At 40.7% G+C, this 21,400-nt stretch overlaps 1 pseudogene; it reads left to right on the top strand.

The window, feature by feature from the left end:
- Positions 1-5,720: 5,720 nt before the first annotated feature.
- Positions 5,721-6,570, top strand: LOC113261773 (folate receptor alpha-like; annotated as a pseudogene).
- The last annotated feature ends 14,830 nt before the right edge of the window (positions 6,571-21,400 follow it).

Genomic DNA, 21,400 nt, shown 5'->3' on the forward strand with positions numbered 1-21,400 from the left:
TGGAAAATTTAGGAGTATTTCCAGGAAATTTGGAGTTCCCAGTTATGATCTGTGGTAATGAATTTAAAGGATCAGTCAGCCCCCTGAATTTTTTGGCCAGGTTAGATGACTCTATCCCATGCTCACTCCTATTACTGCTTATATCAGACAGATTTGCAGTATATGTTTACTTGTCAGTTTCCCCCACTAAATTATGAGACTTCCGGTGTCAAGAACTGTGAACTAGCCCTCATATGGCAGGCATTTAATGAATATTTGTAAAATAATTAAATCTGCCTCAAACTACTGCCTTTAGTCAAGAAAAGAGGAGGGACAAGGTAGAAAAGGAAAATGCAACGCAGCCCAGAAACAGAGGAGGGTGAAAATAAAACGGCAGATGGGAAGTTGCAGGGTCACAACATTAACCGCAAAGAGAGGAGCACCATTAAACTTGCCAAAGAAACTAGTTTATTACCAACCGACCTCCAGTTCTCTAGGTTTGCCACTAGATCAAATTCAAGCTAGCTCTGCATCCTCCCAATCCAGGCTTCCAGACCCAATTCTAACAAGACATGGACTTCAGGCTTGTATTTGTTCTCTATCATAGTCATAGCAAATTACCTCAAACCCAGTGGCTTAAAACAACACAAACTTATTATCTTACAGTTTTGTATGTAAGAAGTCTGATGCCAGTTTCACTGGGCTAAAATTAAGTTGTTAACAAGGCTGCATTCTTTTCCGGAGACTATAGTGGAAAAATGGTTTCCTTCTAGAGGCCACTCATATTCCCTGGCTCATGGTCCACTCCTTCCATCTACAAGCCAGTCTAGTTTCTTTCACACTTTTTTCACTCCCATCTATCAATCTCTCTCCCCACTCCCCTTCCACTGACTCTCAGACTGCAACCAGGAGAGGGGCTCATATGATTACACTGTACCCACCCACATAATCCCAAAGTCTCCCTCTCTCAAGGTCCTTGGCCTTAATCCTATCTAAAAGCACTTTATGCCACATAAGGTACCACATTCACAGGTCTGGGGATTAAGACATGGACATCTTTGTGGAGGTTATTATTTTGCCTAGCACAGGCTACAGAGATAGAAAAGGAGATGATGTCCAAATGGGAACTAAAGGAGACCATACACTTATACAGGTCATAAAGCCAACAAGGATTTAATTAAGTACAGAAGGGAATCTTTAACTTTGATTACTCAGTTTACTTAGCACTATACAGGAGGTCAAAAATTCTAGATGATGAAGCAGGGTACAGGAGGTAAAGAGAAGAGTGCGTACAGAGTCCAGAAAATGCCACAGACGGAAAAATTTCTGTGCCCCAAAACTATTGCTGTGATTTGGTATTTTCAAAGTTAAACACACACAACCATATATTGCTTCTCTTCAGTAAGTTACATATCTCAAAATAGCTCAAATTCCTTGTTTTCCTACCAAATGCAATGTTCCATTCACAAGCCACCAGATGGCAGAGAAGAGTAGAAAATAAACTCTTAAATACAATTTAAAAAATTAATTTAAAAAAACCCAAAAATGAAAACCAAAAAACAATTTTTCTTATACATAGAAAAATCCAGCCCTCTAGAGGTGTTTTGGGGGAGGGGGCAAACTCAAACATTTTAAGGTAGAAAAGCACCTTACTTTTTTTTTAAAGGCTTCCAGAGGCATCAATTTCACAATCTTCCTCCAGGTGATACTAGAAAAATCTGTTAAAAATGTGTCAAGACAGTGTAACCAAGATTAGTTCAAAATAGTTAGGCAAATTTATAAGTTCAGAAGAAAACTAAGAATCACTTTAAACTTGAGAAGAAGCTCTTAAAACCAAACAAACAAAAAGGTCAAAAAAAAAAAAAAAAACCCACTGTCTTGGCCCTGTTGCGTCTCCCTGAGGAAACTCAACAGCTGTCCCCTGGTCATCCCCACTCAGTTATCCCTGACACCCCACATTCAACTTGCCCCACACAGGGAACTCACCATCCTCCTTCCACACCTCCTCTTCCTCCTGTTGCCTACTTCAGTGAAGAGTATTATCATCCACCTGGTTGCCAAATTCAGAAACCTGAAGGTCATCCTTGTTGCTTTGATAACCTTCCACCTGCAAACAGTATGTTGTAATTCCTTTTTCTTCATCTGCTGGTTTGGAAATAATGCACTGGTTTTACTCTTTTAGCAGTTATCCCAGAAATAACTGTGTGCATATTTACTTTATCAAAGCCAAGGCTAAAGAGTGTCTATACCCTATCTTCAGGTGATACGAGGATCTTTTAAAATGCATTCTCCCCCTCCTGGATTAAATTATGGCTGTTGTTATTGCTGTGTATTTGACTTATTTAACCATACTGGGACATCATTACTGCTGTTTTATACAATCAGTGTTTACCCATACACATCTGCCACCTTCTTTGCTCTTCTTCTTGAACCTCAGCTCCTCCCTCAAGGATCACTTTCCTTCTGTCTCAAGTACATCCTTTAGAATTTCCTATAGGCAGCATCTGCTAGAGATAAACTCTCTCAGCTTCTTGTTTGTCTGAAAAAAAGTCTTTCTTTCACCCTCATTCTTGAAGGATATTTTTTAATTCCCGTTCTACCCTGGAAGATATTTTATGGGAACCCTTTAAAGATACCATTCCACTCTCACCTGATTACCTGTTGCTGGTGGGAAGTTAACTATTAACCCAACTACTGCTCCTTTGAAAGTCATCCACTCTGTTCCTCTGGTGCTTCTGAGATTTTGTTTTCTTTGTCTGTTTGTTGTGGTTTCTATGATGCATCTTGGGTGGATTTCTTTTTATTGATCCTATTTGGGATTACTGAGCTTCTTTAATTCCTTCTAAAAGAGTTTCAGTCATTACATCTTCAAATAACTGCCTCTGCCCTATTCTTTCTCAACTTTCCTTATGTAATCCCGACTAAATGAATCAATCCTCTTACTCTGTCCACCACACATCTTAATTCCACTTCCATGCTTTCCATCTTTTTTGTCTCTCTTGAAAGCATTCTTGATAGTATCTACAGATCTATCCTCTAGTTCACTAATTCTCTCTTTAGCTTTGATGAACCTTCTGTCAAACTGTTAATGAATTTTTATTAGGTTATATATTTATCATTTCTAGAAGCCCTATTTGGTTCTTTTTCAAATATTTTCTGTTCCTTTGTATAACTTTCTATTTCCTGAAGATCATTTTAGGCTTATATTTTATCTTTTTAAATACTGGAAGCATAGTTGTATTAAGCCATGGAAGACTAGGTTATGTGGTAATAATAAATGGCTCAAATATCCCAGTGGCTTACAACCACAAACATTTGTTTTGTGCTTTCCGTGTTCACTGCACAGTGAACAGTGTTCAGCTGCAGTACTGACCCACATCTTCTTTGCTATGGGACCAAGACTGAGATAAACCATTATCTCAAACATTAATGCCTGTCACGGGAGAAAGCAAAGAGACTTATAACCAAGCACAAGGTTAACTCTTAAATCTTCTGAAAGAAGCAATATATGTCACTTCTGCTTATTTTGAGTATAATCCTCTTGTAAAGATGGGCACCAAAGTCCATGAATAATAACAAAAAAATCACAGCCCATGCTTCTTATTATTAAATATTCAGTTCCCACCCCATTGCATACAAAATACTTACCTCCTCCCCAAGGGAGAAGACCCTAGAGTCCCACCACAGTCACTGCTTTGAGCTCAAAGTCCAAGATCTCTAAGTGATAATGTGTTCATTTCTACATCAGATTTAGAAGAGGTTCATTTTAACCTAGACACCTGTGAACTAGTAATACAAGTTATTTTTCCACACCAACCCAATATATACACACAAGAGAACACGGTCAGGATAATTACAATAAATCTCTCATTTGTAAAGGAGAAAGATGGAAGGCACAATTCTAAATCTCACTGAGCAGACAATTACAAGCATTCCTACTCTAGGAAAGTAGAATATTTCTTGACTAGGTCTTGTTTTCTCTACCTACAAGTGAACACTGCTCACCATGGCTCTTGGTTCTGCCTTCTGGCAAGGTGTTCCTTTTCAATTATTATTAGTCACTCTGAAGAGGGCCCTGGAAAATATGCCCTCCTTGGGGAGTTTGCAGCTTTCTCTACATGTTTCCTTCCCATACAATTGTGGGGCCAACAATTGCAGACTCTTTGAATGCAGGCTGGTGGTACTTCTGATGAACAATTCTTTCCCAAAAACATACTTGATTTTTTATTTATTTTATTTTATTTTAATCAGCCCCCTATACTAAGAGCATACTTATAATTCCTTTTTTTTTTTTTTAAGATTTTATTTATGGGGGCACATGGGTGGCTCAGTTGGTTAAGTGACTGCCTTCGGCTTGGGTCATGATCCCAGGGTCCTGGGATTGAGCCCCACACTGGGCTCCCTGCTCAGCAGGGAGTCTGCTTCTCCCTCTCCCTCTGCCCCTTTCCCTTCACTTGTGCGCTGTCTCTCTCTCCTCTCTCTCAAATAAATAAATAAATAATCTAAAAAAAACACAACAAAATAGCCAGAAATAGAACTATACATGTGTAAACTCTTCATAAATGACAGAGATGCTACTGCAAAGTAGTGGGAGAAAGATGGTCTTTTCAATAAAAGGGTCTGGATAATCAAGTGTCTCTGAGAACAAAATGAAATTCTACTTCTAACTTATACTACAAAAATATCAACTTCAAGCAGATTATATACCTAAATGTGAAAGTCAAAACTGAAAAGCTTTTGGGGATCCTGGGTGACTCAGTCACTTAAGCATCCAACTCTTGATTTCAGCTCAGGTCATGATCTCAGTGTCGTGAGATCGAGCCCCATGTCAGGGTCCATGCTCAGTGAGGAGTCTGCTTGGGATTCTCTTTCCCTTTGCCCCTCCCCCCACCCATGCATGTGCACAAACTCCCTCTCTCTCTCTCAAATAAATATTTTTTTAAAAGCGGAAAAGCTTTTAAAAGACTGTACAGAGAATATCTTTATGACCTCAGGATAGGGAAGAATTTCTTAAGCAAGATGCAAAAAGCACTAAAGATTGATCAGTTCAGGGGCGCCTGGGTGGCACAGCAGTTAAGCGTCTGCCTTCGGCTCAGGGCATGATCCCGGCGTCATGGGATCGAGCCCCACCTCAGGCTCTTCCGCTATGATCCTGCTTCTTCCTCTCCCACTCCTCCTGCTTGTGTTCCATCTCTCACTGGCTGTCTCTATTTCTGTCGAATAAATAAATAAAATCTTTAAAAAAAAAAAAAAGATTGATCAGTTCAACTGCATTAATGTTTGTTGAACTCAGAGGTGAGAAAGAATATAATGGACTGAATCAGAAAATTACAGCAAAGTAAAAGGTTAAAGGGGTATACCTAACTGGACTGAAATTCCACAAAGTTGGAAAAGAAGTGATCTGAAATGGCAATGGGGAGCTAGATATAGATAGATAGATAGATAGATAGATAGATAGAGCGAGCCAATTCTCATTAAGTGCAATAGTTATATTCTATAAGTTTGCCATGAACAGTGAATTAGTGAACACTAGGAAAAACACAGCGTTGAATTCTTATGAGCCTCTAGTCATGTTTTTAACAACCAATCAATACATAACCTGTTCTGAATTTCTGTTTAAAGATACTTCTGTTTAGCTTATAAAGCCAGAAGAGAGGTGTGAGGGGTCCAGTGGTCCTTTACCTGCTGAGTTCTTTGGAGGTCTTAACCCTCCCTGGTTGTCACCAGAATCAGAGACTGACATGCCCCAGCTGGTGGTAACACAGCTGCTGGTCCCTCAGGTGGGGGTAGACACAGTATGGGCAGCCTGGCCCAGAACTGAGCTTCTCAATTTCTGTATGGATGCCAAGCCCCGCAAGGAAAAGCCAAGCCCGGAGGACAAGCTGCATAAGCAGTGCAGCCCCTGGAAAAAGAATTCCTGCTGCTTTGCTGATACCAGCTAGGAAGCCCATAAGGATATTTCCCACCTATACAGATTCAACTGGGACCACAGCAGACAGATGGCACCCGCTTGTAAACAGCACCTCATCCAGGACACCTGCCAGTATGAGTGCTCCCCAACCTGGGGCCCTGGGTCCAGCAGGTGAGCCATACCCGGCATAAAAAGTGCATCCTGAACATGCCCCTGTGCGAAGAGGACTGTAAGCACTGCTGGGAAGGCTGCCACACCTCCTACACCTACAAGAACAACTGGCACAGGGTTGGGCCTGGACGTCAGGGTATAAGTGGTGCCCAGTGGCAGCTGCCTGCCACCCCTTCCATTTCTACTTCCCCGCACCTGCTGCTCTGTGCAATGAGACCTGGAGCCACTCCTACAAACTCAGCCAACTATAGCTGAGGGAGCAGCTGCTGTATCCAGATGTGGTTTGACCCAGCCCAGGGCAACCCCAACAAGGCCGTGATGAGATTCTATGCTGAGGCCATGAGTGGGGCTGGGTTCTGTAGGCTTTGGCCTCTCCTGCTCAGCCTGGCCCTGATGCTGCTCTGGCTGCTCAGCTGAACTCCTTTTACCTTCCAATACCTCCTCAGCCCTGTCCTGTTCAGCCCCATAGCTCCCAGCTATTCACTTCCTGTTCCTCCCTCCACTCTGACAGTTTGAATAAGCCGGACCCCCAACATGTAAAAAACAAAAACAAAACAACACAATAAATAAAGAGGCTTCTGTGTAAAGATACTTATTTAATAAGTATACTGCCACAGCAGTATGACTCGCGCCCGAACGAAGCTTATCTAACACACGCACTTTCTCTGTAAGGCACATTGCAGCCTTCTTGCACTTGGGAATACTGGACAGCACTTCAGCACTATAGATGGGGGACTATTTTAAACAGTGAAAGCACCAATAAAACGCATAAAAATGTGAAAAATATGGCACTAAATAGACCATAAGAAGGAACTTGAATATAGTATGAGAGCTGAAACAGAGTCAGAATAGTTATCTTGTTCAACATGGTGCTCATCGGGTGATTCAAATTTTTCACCACTCTGCATCGGTCCACGAACGGCCACTAACGCAGGGTATTGGATTTGAGGGTTATAAATGAATTTTAGTGAATTCATAATATGAAATCTTTAAGAATTGACTGAATATACACAATTTGTGAAAAGGACTTATTAAGCTGGCAATGTACAGATAAATAATAAAACTAAAGACACACATAATGCATAAATTATGATATGTTACAAAAAATTTATCTTTCTTACCTTAATTTCATCAAAATCATTACTTACGTTGTTATAAACAAGGTTTTCTCATGATTTCTGTCATATTGCCAGTAAGGATCTAAAGGATTAAAAATAAAATATAATTCATCCTAAATATACAAAATTTGAACATACTGTCATCAAAATATATATATTAATTGTGCAAACTCAAAGACTAAAATTATTTTTTTAAGATTTGTTTATTTGAGAGAGAGAGAGAGCACAAACGGGAGGGGCAGAGGGAGAGAATCTCAAGCAGACTCCACGCTGAGCATGGAGCCGGACACGGGGTTCTCTATCTCACAACCCTGAGATCACGACCTGAACCAAAACCAGGAGTCAGATGCTTAACCGAATGCACCATCCAGGAGCCCCTAAAATTATTTTTATATTTGTTTTCAAATGTAATCTTTTTTCCAAACTTCCAAAAATTACCTATAAAAGGCAATATACAAATTATAATTAACAAATACCAAATTTAAATAAAATTATTATAATAAAGTTGAAACTTTTATGTAATTTTTAAAAAACTTATTAAAATCCTATTATGTATTCTTCAAAAATAGAACCATTCACAAGTCTATCAAGGTTCATCCATTGCTAATGTCAACAATAGGTATCACACTTGTTGTATCTGGACTTTCATGTATAAAGCTTAAGAGTAATATGAATTGCTTAATACTGCAAAATATTCCTCAGCTGCCATGGACCACTGTTAAAAATATCAACCTAATATTTAGGTAGAAACACGAATTGGAATACAAAGAGAAACAGGAAAATGGATGGTTAGCAGTACTGGAAAGTAATTCATTATGCAGGAATTTATTGCATTTATACTAAGTTAATTAATTTGTCCCTTCACCTAAGAACTTCTGCCACTTCCATTCCTCTCTACAAAGCAAAGCAGGTGTCCATAACCAGCATCAAAGCCCATAACCTTCATGACATTAGTTTCGAAGGCATCAGGGCAAGTGATGAAGAGAAGTGTATCTGAGGCCTGAAAGGTGTTAGTCACTAGAGTAAATGTTTGGATTACAAGTTGCTCTACCAGTGCTGAGTGCTGGATCCCAAATGACACTTATTTATTTAAAGTTTGTGATATCTGGGTCTTCTACATACAAGATCCAGGGGAGAGGCCCCTCTCCCTCAGGTCTTAAAAGAATACTGTAAGCTTCAGGGAGTAAACTGCTCATCTAGGATCTACTGAAATCAAAGGAAAAAACAATTACTTCAAGTTATCAAAATGAGAGAGCAGTTAACAGGGAGCCCTTGACAGAGGTAAAGAGAGCTGCAGCAGGGTGAGAAAAAAAAAAAGAAGCCTTTCTTTACTAAGCTTCTGTTATAATAATCATAACATAGATAACTAGGACTCTGAGTTCAGATGCTCCTTTTATTTTTCAAGATACTCCTCAATCTTGATTTCCCCTAAGTTGGCAAAAGTATGGGGTCAGAGAATCACCTACTATATTAATTAATGCTTATCAAGGTACAAAGACAATAAAACATGTCTTATAACTAAAAATAAAGTATATAATATAATGAGAATGCAAATATCAAGGCTGCAGGCCTCTAGAGAGAGGGGAGAAATGAGAGGCTTCTTTCTTTGGAAACTTTTATCAACTTCAATGCCTGGTGTCCAATGCTATTAGTCTATAAACTAGGTTTTGCAATTAAAACAATGAATTTTAACCAAGGCAAACAAAACCCTAATGCTCACTAAATTTACATCACCTGAAAAAAAAAGTTAAAAACAGAAGTACCCTATGATCCAGCAATCACACCACTGGGTATTTACCCAAAGAATACAAAAACACTAATTCAAAGGGATACATGCACCCCTATGTTTACTGCAGCATTATTTACAATAGCCAAAGTAGGGAAGCAGCCCAAGTGTCCTTCGACTGATGAATGGATGAAAAGGGTGAAGTGTACATATATACAATGGAATATTACTCAGCCCTACAGAAGAATGAAATCTTGCCATTTGCAATGACATGATGGAGCTAGACAGTATGATGCTAAGTGAAGTTCATCAGAGAAAGACAAATACCATGATTTCAGTCATATGTGGAATTTAAGAAACAAAACAAATGAGCAAAGGGGAAGAAGAGAGAGAGAAATCAAGAAACAGACTCTTAATTATACTGAGTAAATTGACGGTTCCCAAAGAGGGGGGTGGGAGGATGGGTGAAATAGGCCATGAGCATTAAGGAGTGCACTTGTCATGATAAGCACCAGGTGATGTATGGAAGTGTTAAATCACTATATTGAACACCTGAAACTAATACAACACTAACTGCAATTAAAAACTTAAAAGAATACATTTTTTTAAAAAAAAGCTGGGGCTCCATCACTACATCTTTGAGTTAGGAAATATTTCAAAATATTGCCAGTCTATCCACTACGGCATGCCAAAAATATCTTCAACCACACTTAATATTCTAAAATCTTGTTTCTCAAAGCCTTCAAACACTGTCACTATAAGGAAATATTTATTTCACCTAAATCTCACTTTTTCAATCTTTTGTAACAATGAGGAATAGCCTCCTTCCTGCAATAATTTCTCAAATGCAGATGAGGGCTTTTCAGCCCCCACTTCTTTTTTTAATCATTTTTTATTATATTATGTTAGTCACCATACAGTACATCCCCGGTTTCCGATGCAAGGCTCGATGATTCATTAGTTGTGTATAACACCCAGTGCACCATGCAATACGTGCCCTCCTTACCACCCATCACCGGTCTATCCCATTCCCCCACCCCCCTCCCCTCTGAAGTCCTCAGTTTGTTTCTCATAGTCCATAGTCTCTCATGTTTCATTCCCCCTTCTGGTTACCCCCCCTTTCTTTATCCCTTTCTTCCCCTACCGATCATCCTAGTTCTTATGTTCCATAGATGAGAGAAATCATATGATAGTTGTCTTTCTCTGCTTGACTTATTTCACTTAGCATTATCTCCTCCAGTGCCGTCCATGTTGTAGCAAATGTTGAGAACTCGTTCTTTCTGATAGCTGAGTAATATTCCATTGTACATATGGACCACAACTTCTTAATCCAGTCATCTGTTGAAGGGCATCTCGGCTCCTTCCACGATTTAGCTATTGCGGACATTGCTGCTATAAACATTGGGGTGCATATGGCCCTTCTCTTCACTACGTCTGTATCTTTGGGGTAAATACCCAGTAGTGCAATGGCTGGATCATAGGGTAGCTCAATTTTTAACTTTTTAAGGGACCTCCACACTGTTTTCCAGAGTTCAGCCCCCACTTCTAGTTCAGCAGCTCACATGCTGTAAGTTTCAAAGTGGTGCATGAAAATCTTATATAATAACCCATATTTTCTGGGGAATTTGGAGTTAATTTTAATTTTAAAAGCATTTTTATTAATCTCATAAATTATAGCAAAATCAGAAATAAAACCTACCTCTTAATTGATAGTAAATTCTCTAAGAACAACCATTCATGTTTACTAATAATCTGCCAGGAAATTTTTAAAACAAACATCTGCTTTTGGCACAACTAATTTTTTTTTAAGTATAAAAATATACATGCCAGAAAGTGCCACAGGTTTTCAAGACACACTCTTGTTACCATCTCTACAAGAGGAGTGAAAGTGACATTTTGGATACATCCTTTAAACAGCTCCATCTAATGTCACCTCTACTGAGATTTCTGACTCCTCCCCTCTGGCTCTTCAGTGGCCTTCAGATCCTACTAGATTCCAGAGCTGGATCTTCTGTGTGGTAACTTCAACTCTGGGAACAGCTTGTGAAAAGAAGCTATTCATTGTTTGGTGGATAAATAAGCCAAGAGGGAGAGGGGGTGTTTGGCTTAAAGAGGCGGCTCACACAGCATCTTGTGACAGAGAAACAAACATAGAAAAATAATCATGGAAATGAAGGAGGAAAACCTGTCCAAGATGAAAAGAACAGCAATAGCACTAGAAATTTCCAACAGGTAAGAAAATGGGAAACAAACCTCTAAAAATGCTAAAGAAAAATCTTGCAAATGTGTTTTGCAAACGTTCATTTCATGTTAAAATAACCCAGTTTTGAAATGTGAAGATCATTAAAAATTAGAACTGTCATGCTTTCAGGCCTAATTATACCAGATGTCTTCTTGCTTATGTGATCCTACAAACAACCCCACAGCTTTAGAATGCTCCACTATAAGAAAATTATCAAAAGAAATCACCAAATGCTAGTACTGGCACAATGCAGTTTCAATTACTTTTTGTTTACCTGTTTGTAAATAAACTTAAGAACCTGGTACACATACTTTTATTGGCAGACAGTGTGGCTCTCCTTTCTTGACAGATTTAATATACCGTTATTTTAAAGAATTAAAAACCTCAACATCTCTATAATGACAAACTCAGTCATTAACCTTCACAGAAAATTAAAGCCAATTCAGACAATCTGTGTTGGCTTGATTTTAAAAGTAACTGTGAAGAAACTGTGGGAAATGAAATGTGTACATTTTCCAATAACACTTTATATGGACTCGGGCAATTGTCAAGTTCCAGGAAAAACAGATAAACCATCTCCAGCAGAGAAAATCAAAATACGTGTAATAAAAGAATGGATGAGTCAAATGTTATCCCCAAATCTTAAAACACAGCACACATTTCTGGAATAGACAGAAACACCAGGCCAATTATACTTTTTATTTTTATTTTTTTAAAGATTTTATTTATTCATTTGAGAGAGAGAGTTGCGCAAGAGAGCACAAGCAGGGGGAGCAGCAGAGGGAGAGGGAGAAGCAGACTCCCCGCTGAGCAGAGAGCCCAACAACAGGGCTCGATCCCACTATTCCAGGGACCACGACCCGAGCTAAAGGCAGATGCTTAACCCACTGAGCCATCCAGGCACCCCCCAATTATACTTTTTAATAAGGCTATGAAAGAGTAGGCATTTGTTTCATGATGCTTCTTGTGGTTGGTTAACACAGTACTTTGTTCTCAAGGAGAGCTCTAATATGTGTCTTTACAGAGCTTCTAGTTCTATTTCTTTTCATGGAATGCAAATGACAAATTTTACTGATTTTCTTTAAAATGAAATGACCAGTAAACTAGAAATATTGCTTTGGGTATGGTTTAGAAACTAGAAGTCTTCCTCCTGACTCTGCCACTAACTATGCAACCATGAGCAAGTCACTGGGTCTTGGCTGCCGGGTTTTTAAATCAGAATTAAAGTATCATTCCTAACTAGAGTACATGACTGCTACAGAGATCAAGTAAGACAGCCCACTTTGTCAACACTTAAATTCTTGAACAAATTAACATAAGAGATAGTACTTTAAAATCGTCAAGCCCTAAACAAATGCAAGATGTTATTTGCATCAACACAGTGGCAGAATCTGTATTCCTAGAGATTTAAGGAAAAGGAGAAAGAGTTCTATGGCAGGGATGCTTGCAGTGTGGCCCTGGCCTATCCTGGGATCCCCACGTAAACACTTGCAGGTGTGTGCAAAACTTCACTTTGCCCAAGGCCACAGACTCCTTGAAGTTATATTAAGGAAACTGTTTGAATATAAAAGAAATAGAAAATGTTCTACTCATTCCTTAAAAACAAAAAAACAGAAATTTATTCAAGAAATATAAAACAGGGGTGCCTGGGCGGCTCAGTAGGTTAAGCGTCCAACTCTTGATCTCAGCTCAGATCTTGATCTCAGGCTTGCGAGTTCAAGCCCCACCGTGAGCTCCATGTTGAGCGGGGAGCCTACTTAAAAAAAAAAAGAAAAGAAAAAAGAAATACAAAATAGGAGGCAACAGAAAATAGTGGAAAGAGCATGGAAATCTGAGAGCCAGAAGACTTGGGCTCTGGTCCCAGTTCTGCCAGTAATTAACTGCAAAACTGCAACCAACAAGTGTCAAATGAGAGGGATCTATGAGAATACCTGCAGCGTCTTTTCCAGGGCAAGATACCATAGCACCAAATGAAATATAACAGAGAGTCTAAACTATGCTTCAATTTTTCTGTGTTATGGACAATTAAGGGAAAGGGGGAAACAGAGAAGACAATGCAACAGGCAGCATGAGAGGAAGACAATGAAAGGTAAGGGAAAAGCACAGAGACCAAGGAGCAGTCACACACAAATTTTGCTCCCAAACTCCCACCAAAAAATAAGAGTTGTATGAAGAGAGAAAAAGAGAAAGACACATTAAGTTTTTAAAAAATTAGATACAGGAATGAAGGTGCATAGAGAGACTTTGGCAGAATAATGCTCTTATTTTGTTCATCCTAAAACCTTTAAACACAAAACTATCAAAAACGTGTAATGTGTACTTCTGCATGAAAAGGCATACATGGAGCCAGTTCAAGGCATGTGTTTCATGAACCAAATACAGTCAAGTTAGAGACTGAAGATTTCCTACCTCAGCCATATCCTGCTCATATTTCTGGGCAAAATGTGACTCAGTAATTTGAGATTTCACATCTCTGGGTCATTTCCAACCAAACAAACCAAAAATGAACTTTCCCAAAATAGAAATGTATCCCAAGAATTTTTTTATGCATCAAAGCTTACCATTATGTTGCTTCCAGATATGCAGGATTTAAATACTTTAATAGTTACCAATTATGTAAAGCGTAAACCCCACATTGCCACTTAACATCCATACCGGGGATTTTCCTGTTAATCTTCTCTGTCTCGTGTGGAGAACAACGGATAATGTAATTCCAGCGCTCCCCTTTGAATTTCTCCCAGATGAGGCTCATCTGACCTTCTTCTGGTTTTCTGAGCTTCAAGCCTCTATAGGAATTTATAGGCTGGGGAGTTAATTTGCACTTTGCTACTAATCAACACAGAGGAGAGGAGACAGACCTCTACTAAGCTTCAGACCAGCTGTTGCAGGGTGGTGAGTAATCCCCATGAACTCAGCCCAGACACCCCAGATCAGCCAGAACAGGCAACGCACGGGTTCCCAATGTGTATTCACATCTCTGTTACCAATCTGCTAAGAACTCTATAAAATTGTTTGAATTTCCACATCTGTAAAGAGGAAACTGTTATTCAGACCTTTCTCTGAAGGATTCATAGGAAGCTTTCTTTTCTTGTGGACAGTAAGAACTGGGAAGAAAACAAGCACAAGAGTTTGCTGGTCTTGTCTGGCTTTAGCTAAGCCCTTAGACCTTTCTGTAGTTTGGTTTCTATCTATGAAATGGAAATACAACAATCCCACCTCTTTCCAGCAAACGTGATATCTGAGAAATAAATAGTACAGCAGACAGGAAAGCACTTAGAGCTCTTTGGAGGATGGGGGTTACATCAATTATGTCTGAGACATTCAACAAGTATAAAAGCAACAACAATAATGATCATGTGGATTTGTACAGCTTTAACAGTTTATAGGATGTTTTAAATACATTATTTCATTAGCCCTTAAACCAAGGTGTGTGAAATAGGGAGGCCATTTTTTGGTTTCATTTGGCAGAGGAAGAAACTGAGGCCCAGAGAAGCTGAGTGACTTGCCCAAGATCAAAGAGCTGGTTAGCAGCAGAACGTGTCTCCTGATAGGAAGTCCAGCACTCACTCCAGCAGACACGCACCTGTGCATGAAGTTATCTCCTACTGCCTTTTCATGCTTCCCTCCTCCAAGTAAAGCTGGCTTAGGAGGAGGTATCTTAATCAAAGCCTTCTAGGTCTCATTTATAGTTCTAGTCCTCTGACTGTCATAAAAAGCTTAAATCTGTCTTCACATTCCCCCTACAGCCAACATCTATGAACTCGAGTTCTGCTGAACCCCTGAATCATGCAAGTCTTAAACCATGTCAATACCATTATGGATCAATTTCACTCTCTCTACTTGCCACCACATCTTATCTGAGCTACAGATCAGTTCCTTGGGTCTTTCTTTACAAAATATACTGTCTCAATCAATAGTTGCTATCCATCTATGATATTTTTATGGTGTTCCTCATCGAAGTATCTATTGTTAAATCTGCGACAGACCTAACAAGTATTCTTAAGGTGATTTCTTTCCAGTAAGAATCTGCTAAGGCTTTGAACTTGGACAGGATGTGAGAGCAGGCCAGGATAATTTCAAACAGCAAACAAACATCTGTTCTCTTTTTTTTCCTACTGCTCAGCTTCCTTGATCAATGTTATTTATGTTGTTTTCCTCAAATTCCTAAAGAATAAACCAAGATGAGGGGTATTCTTTTCCTTTTGCCTTCTTTCAATGTGTCCTTGTTGGGCCAGAAATCTCAGCACTTAAAATGGTGGGGAGTTCATCATGCCTGTTGTATATTCTGGTCTGAATACAACCACCCTAGGCCATGAGGAACCACAGGATCAGGGCTCCCCTTCCCTCCAGAAGTCAGAAGAAGGGACTCAGAGGAAGAGAGAACTGGAGGAATGCTTCCTAAACAAAGTTCATTCTGAGGAGTGGCTCACTAGGCAATGGCTTTCTTGCCTGGAACTCCAGAATCTGAGCATCATAACCAGAAACTCCCGTGCAGAGTATGGCTTCAGTCCCAGACAGTACAACTACTACAAAGAGGGGGCAGCATATGCTACTCTACAGCAGGCATGATCTGTGATTCTAGCCTCCAGACTAAAGGCTAAAGACTAGCTCTGGGCAGTACAGCTGACAAATCTTATTCAGGACATAAATACTGAACACTATTATGTGCTCTATAATGGGACTAAGGAAAAATTCAGTTGCATAATCTCATTTATTCCTCACAACTACTCAGACACTGTTTATCCCCATTTTACAGATAAGCATATGACTCTTGGTCTCAGCTCAGGTCTTGATCTCAGGGTCATGAGTTCAAGCCCCGTGTTGGGTTCCATGCTGGGCATAGAGCCTACTTCAAAAAAAAAAAAAAAAAAAAAAAAAACTAAGCAGGAGGGGTAAATGACTCATGTCAAAGTCACACAGACACCAAATAGTGATGCTCCAATTGAAACCCAACTCCAAATCAAACATGGTACTCTGGCCTCCATAGCAGGGACACACGTAGACACATATAGACACACACACACACACACACACACACACAACACAGGAGGTGACAGGAATGGAAACAAATTTGGGCAACCTTATATAGTTAACAGAATGCTATCACATCCCCTACCTTATTAGCTCTAAAGACTATACTGCTGGGACAAATAAAGCACCCTGAGATGAGAAGAGGGCAAGAACAGAGAGACCCATCTCTCTGTATCTTCTCAGGGACCCTGTTCCACTACAGACTTGTCCAGGTTGTTAAAAACTTGCACTAATACTCTGGGTTCTCTTTAATTTTTTTAGGATCTCAGGCTGATACTCAAGTCATTGGTGTATTTCCACTCAGCACAGATAAAGATCAAGGAAGATTAAACCCTACTAATTACTCACTGGAAGCCTCAGAGACAAAATGCTTCCTGAGAACTAATGGCCAAAACAAGCTTAGAAAAGCTCTTCTTACAAACACTAACATAATGGAACTTTCTCTAAACCATCCAGCATCTAATAAAACCAATGCCAGAAAGCAACAACTCTGCATTTCACTACGTTAAGGCCCGTTGACCCCCTTCTCTAGCCTTGCTCCTATTCCTCATAGTCTATACTGTGGTCTTAAGAGTGGGCCTTTTTAGAACCTTTCTCTCATCGTTATCATCTTTAAGAAGCAGAGAGAAGCTCAGAACATCACCAATATACTGACTGCCAAGGTCTCCTCCTCTGACATTTCGGTGTATGACATGTGCATACCTTTATCTGTTATCTACACTCTGATGGGCCACTGGATATTTGGGAACACCATGTGCAAACTCAGCTCTTATGTGCAGAGTGTTGCCAATCTCTGTCCATAATTTTCACTTGTGTTAATTGCTGTTGAAAGGTACCTGCTGGCATGCCTGGGTGGCTCAGTTGGTTAAGCAACCGACTCTTGATTTCGGCTCAGGTCATGATCTCAGGGTTGCAAGTTCAAGCCCCTCATCAGGTATTCTGCTCAGCACAGGTGGAGTGTACTTGAGATTCTCTCTCTCCCTCTCCCTCTCCCCCTACTCTCTCTCTCTCTCTCTCAAAAAATAAATAAATAATTTATTTTTCTTTTTTTCACATTTATTTTTTTATTTAAATTCAATTAGCCAACATATTAAATAAATCTTGGGGGGAAAAAGAGAAAGGTTTCAGATGACTGTGAACCCCTGTGGCTGGAAATCCAGTGTACCTCATGCCTACTGGGGTATCACATTGATCTGTATGTTTTCTCTTCTGTTGTCTACGCCCTTCTTCCTATACTACCACCCATCGGTGAGCCTTTCCAGAACCTCTCTCCCCCCACTGACCTCTACATCCATGGTGTGGCCTACAGAGAGACCTGGCCCTCCACAATGAAGCAGCTCATCTTTACCATTTTCATGTTTATGGTCCAGTACTTCGTCCTCTGAGCTTCAACCTCATCTGCTACTTGAAGACTGTGATCTGCCTCCACAGGAGAAATGAAAAGGAAGACAGAAAGAGGGAAACTGAGGGCCAGCTCAATGAGAACAAGAGGATCAACACAATGTTGATCTCCATTGTAGTGATGTTTGGAGCCTGCTGGTTGCCCCTGAACATCGTCAATGTTATTTGTGACTGATGTCATGAGGTGCTGATGAACTGTTACCACGACCTGGTAGTTGTAATTTGCCACTTGATTGCTATGCTTTCCACATGCATAAATCCTCTATTTTATGGCTTTCTCAATAAAAATTTCCAGAAGGACCTGGTAGTGCTTATTCACCACTGCTGGCGCTTTGCACCTCAGGAAAGATACAGAAAATGCTGCCGTCTCCACTATGCACACAGATGAATCCGAGGGATTATTAAGGCTGGCTCTTGCATCAACAGGTATATAAAAACTGTTAACAATGATAAAGATGTTCCTGAATGACAGATTGAGAGGTTATGGTTGGCGATAGGGCAAAATGCACAAAAAAGAAGCTGAAACCAAAAAAAGAGAGCTACTTCATACCACGGAGTTTTGCATTAGGCCAGACCTGTCTATGCCATATATCTGCCCAAAACACAGACACAGAGACGCAAAAACACAGAGACACACACACAGACACACATATAGACACACACCAGCCCTTTTCTCTTAGGAGAAAAACTCTTAATAACTCAACCTAGCTGCTGTCATTTAGGACAAGGAATAACAGTGAGAAATCCACAGAGGCAAGCAGCACTGCTGGCTGGGAAACAAGTTCCCAGATGCTGTTATTCAATGGAACACCCACAGAAGTTATCACTAATGATATGCCTAGTAAAAGCACTACTATCCCACTTTACTGTTAAAGACATTTCTTTTTCATATTTAAGAACTGTAACTTTCAATCAAGTAACCATTCAATTAATTAGCAAAGTCAGAAAGCCCTCATCATAATTTATTAATTACCCAACAAAAAAAGTTTGGACCGGAAGCTGAAGGAACAGTTTTAACTTCACATTAAAACTAAGTATTGTAGGGGCGCCTGGGTGGCTTGGTCGTTAAGCATCTGCCTTCGGCTCAGGGCGTGATCTCAGAGTCCTGGGATCAAGCCCCACATCAGGCTCCTCTGCTGGGAGCCTGCTTCTTCCTCTCCCACTCCCCCTGCTTGTGTTCCCTCTCTTGCTGGCTGTCTCTCTGTCAAATAAATAAATAAAATCTTAAAAAAAAAAAACTAAGTATTGTAATTATAATTACTTCCCATGCTTGAATCTGATTCTCTAGTTTATGGTAACAGTACATTTTCTCCACTAACAATGCTATTAGCACCACTAGAAATGACCACAAACTCTTTAGCACTCCAATGATGTTAGAAATCACATTAACTTATTTTTTTAATATTTAGTTATTTATTTGAGAGAGAGTAGACAGAGAGAGACAGAGAGAGAGAGAGAGAGACAGAGAGAGAAAATCCCAAGCACTCCCCACTGAGCATGGAGCCCACTCAGAGCTCAATCCCACAACCCTGAGATCACAACCTGAGCCGAAACCAAGAGCCAGACAGTCAACCGACTAAGCCACCCAGGCACCCCCACATTAACTAACTTATTAATGGCCAATGTATATACAGCTTTAATTATAAAATGACTTTTTTATCCCAAATTCTTTATGTATATTAAATAGGGGTCGTGATGCATCTATTATAGGTTCTGAGGGACTTCATGAGTAGACTTTTATAATTAGCTCCAGATTTTTTAAACTTCTTATAAATCTTATGACTTAAACTTTAAAAAATACCGCTCATTCCCCACAGGGTCACATAGAAGAATCAGCTAAACCGTTTTCAAAAAGAATACTAAGCTAGTGTTCAATAGCCATTAGCTCAGGGATTTCTACTAAGTCATGACCAGCTTTATCTCTTCCTTGGAGAAATCTCCTTTATACTATTACATTTAAGCTACAGCTTATGTGTCTGTTAAAAATGTAACTGTATCTTCTTCCTTTTGGATAAAAGGTAATGTTTCTCTGAATACCTGTGATTTTTCTATTGTATTTTTTTCTTGTACATTAGCCTTTATGTTTTCCCCTCCTGAAAAATCTCTTCCTTCTCTCTACCTCTCCCTCCCCCTCCCTCCCTCTCCCTATCTTTTCCTTCCCCTTAGGATTTCTATTCTATCATTTGAAAAAACGAACAAAAGCACTGCAGGACACCCAAATGAAATAAAATATAATAGTTTCACAGCATTAGCTGCAAATAAAAACTCTTATCTAAAAACCGACTTCAAATGGTACAGCTTAGAATTCTAAAGGTACAGGACTGTGGCCCTTTGGTCCAGAAAACAGTCAACTCTACCTAGATAACCCCTTCTATCTCTTCTGACAGATAGTGGTTAGTCCTATAATTAAGATCTAATAGGTTATTTTACTTGCTTGGTAAAGACACACTGATTCTAGTTTCCATTACTAAAATGATTCTGATCAAACCACTAAAAGCAAGAAAAGGTTTTCATCAAACTCTGGTATTACCCCCTCCCCTCATCCACACACATGCATCAGGCTCCTCTAGCCTTGACCCCCAACACCCTGAGCATTCAAAAGAGATCTCCAATCTACGATTAAATATTATGGTGGTATTTCTGGCTCCATGCTAAGAGTTATTTCCTTCTATTAAACTGTTTTGTCTTTCTTCTAAATTTATCTTTAGTTTTAATGAAACGAAAGTCACTAATGTATAACTATCAATAATAGCTTTTCCTCTGGTTATTTTTACCTCAAAAAAGTAGTGAATTAAATGTACTTTTTAGGAGGGCTCGAGTTAAGATGGCGGAGGAGTAGGGGACCCCTTTTTCAGCCGGTCCCCTGAGTCGAGCTGGATAGGTACCAGACCAGCCTAAATAACCACGGAATCAGCCTGAGACGCAGGATGATGCATCTGGAACTCTACAAATGAACATCTCCAGCGCTGAGTATTGAGGTACGAAGAGGGGAGCTGTAAACCGTGCACAGATATCGGAAGATAAACGGAAGGGGGAGGGAGCCGCCGCGCTTGGGCGCCGGGAAGCGGCAGCCACCTGCACGGGGGAGCGGGCGGACTCACAGAGGGCACCCACGAGAGAGCGGACTGAGACCGGTGAGCCGTGAACGCTTGCCACCAGGCATCTCCCGGAACACCGGAATCCCGGTGTGCTCACGGGATCCAGACTGAGACCGGGAGCTCCCGGAGCGCGCGCGGGGCGGCTGGCGGCTGGCGGGCCACCTGCACGGGGGAGCGGGCGGACTCGCGGTCGGCACCCGCGAAACAGCAGACTGAGACCCTGAACCGGGTGCGCGCGCCACCAGGCTTCTCCCGAAACTCCGAAACTCCGGAATCGAGGTGTGCTCACCGGGCATAGACTGAGACCGGGAGACCCGGGAGCGCGCGGGGCGGCCGGTGGCTGGAGGCATTAGAAACACAAAGGACAGAGATGCGCTGGCCCTGGAAGTGAGGGCTGGGACGTCGAGTTGGTGCGCACATCCCGGGACGCTGCAGGGTTGAGCAGCACCAACAGTAATAGAGTTAAAGTGGCCAGAACATCAGTGGAGAACGGGCCGCAATCCCTCTGTTCTGTGACAATGCAGCCTCTGCTGCTCTGACCCTCAGAAGAGGCATAGCCGGCCGCCAGGGAAAGCCGCCAAAGAACAAAAGCCTGGAAACACCGGCTCAGAGAGTGCCTATCCCCATCCTCCCTCGCAGGGGACATGGAGACCCTACCCAAACAGGGTTGCCTGAGTATCGGCGCGGCAGGCCCCTCCCCCAGAACACAGAAGGCAGGCTGAA

Source organism: Ursus arctos, unplaced genomic scaffold, assembly GCF_023065955.2.
Source record: "Ursus arctos isolate Adak ecotype North America unplaced genomic scaffold, UrsArc2.0 scaffold_5, whole genome shotgun sequence".
NCBI lineage: Eukaryota > Metazoa > Chordata > Mammalia > Carnivora > Ursidae > Ursus > Ursus arctos.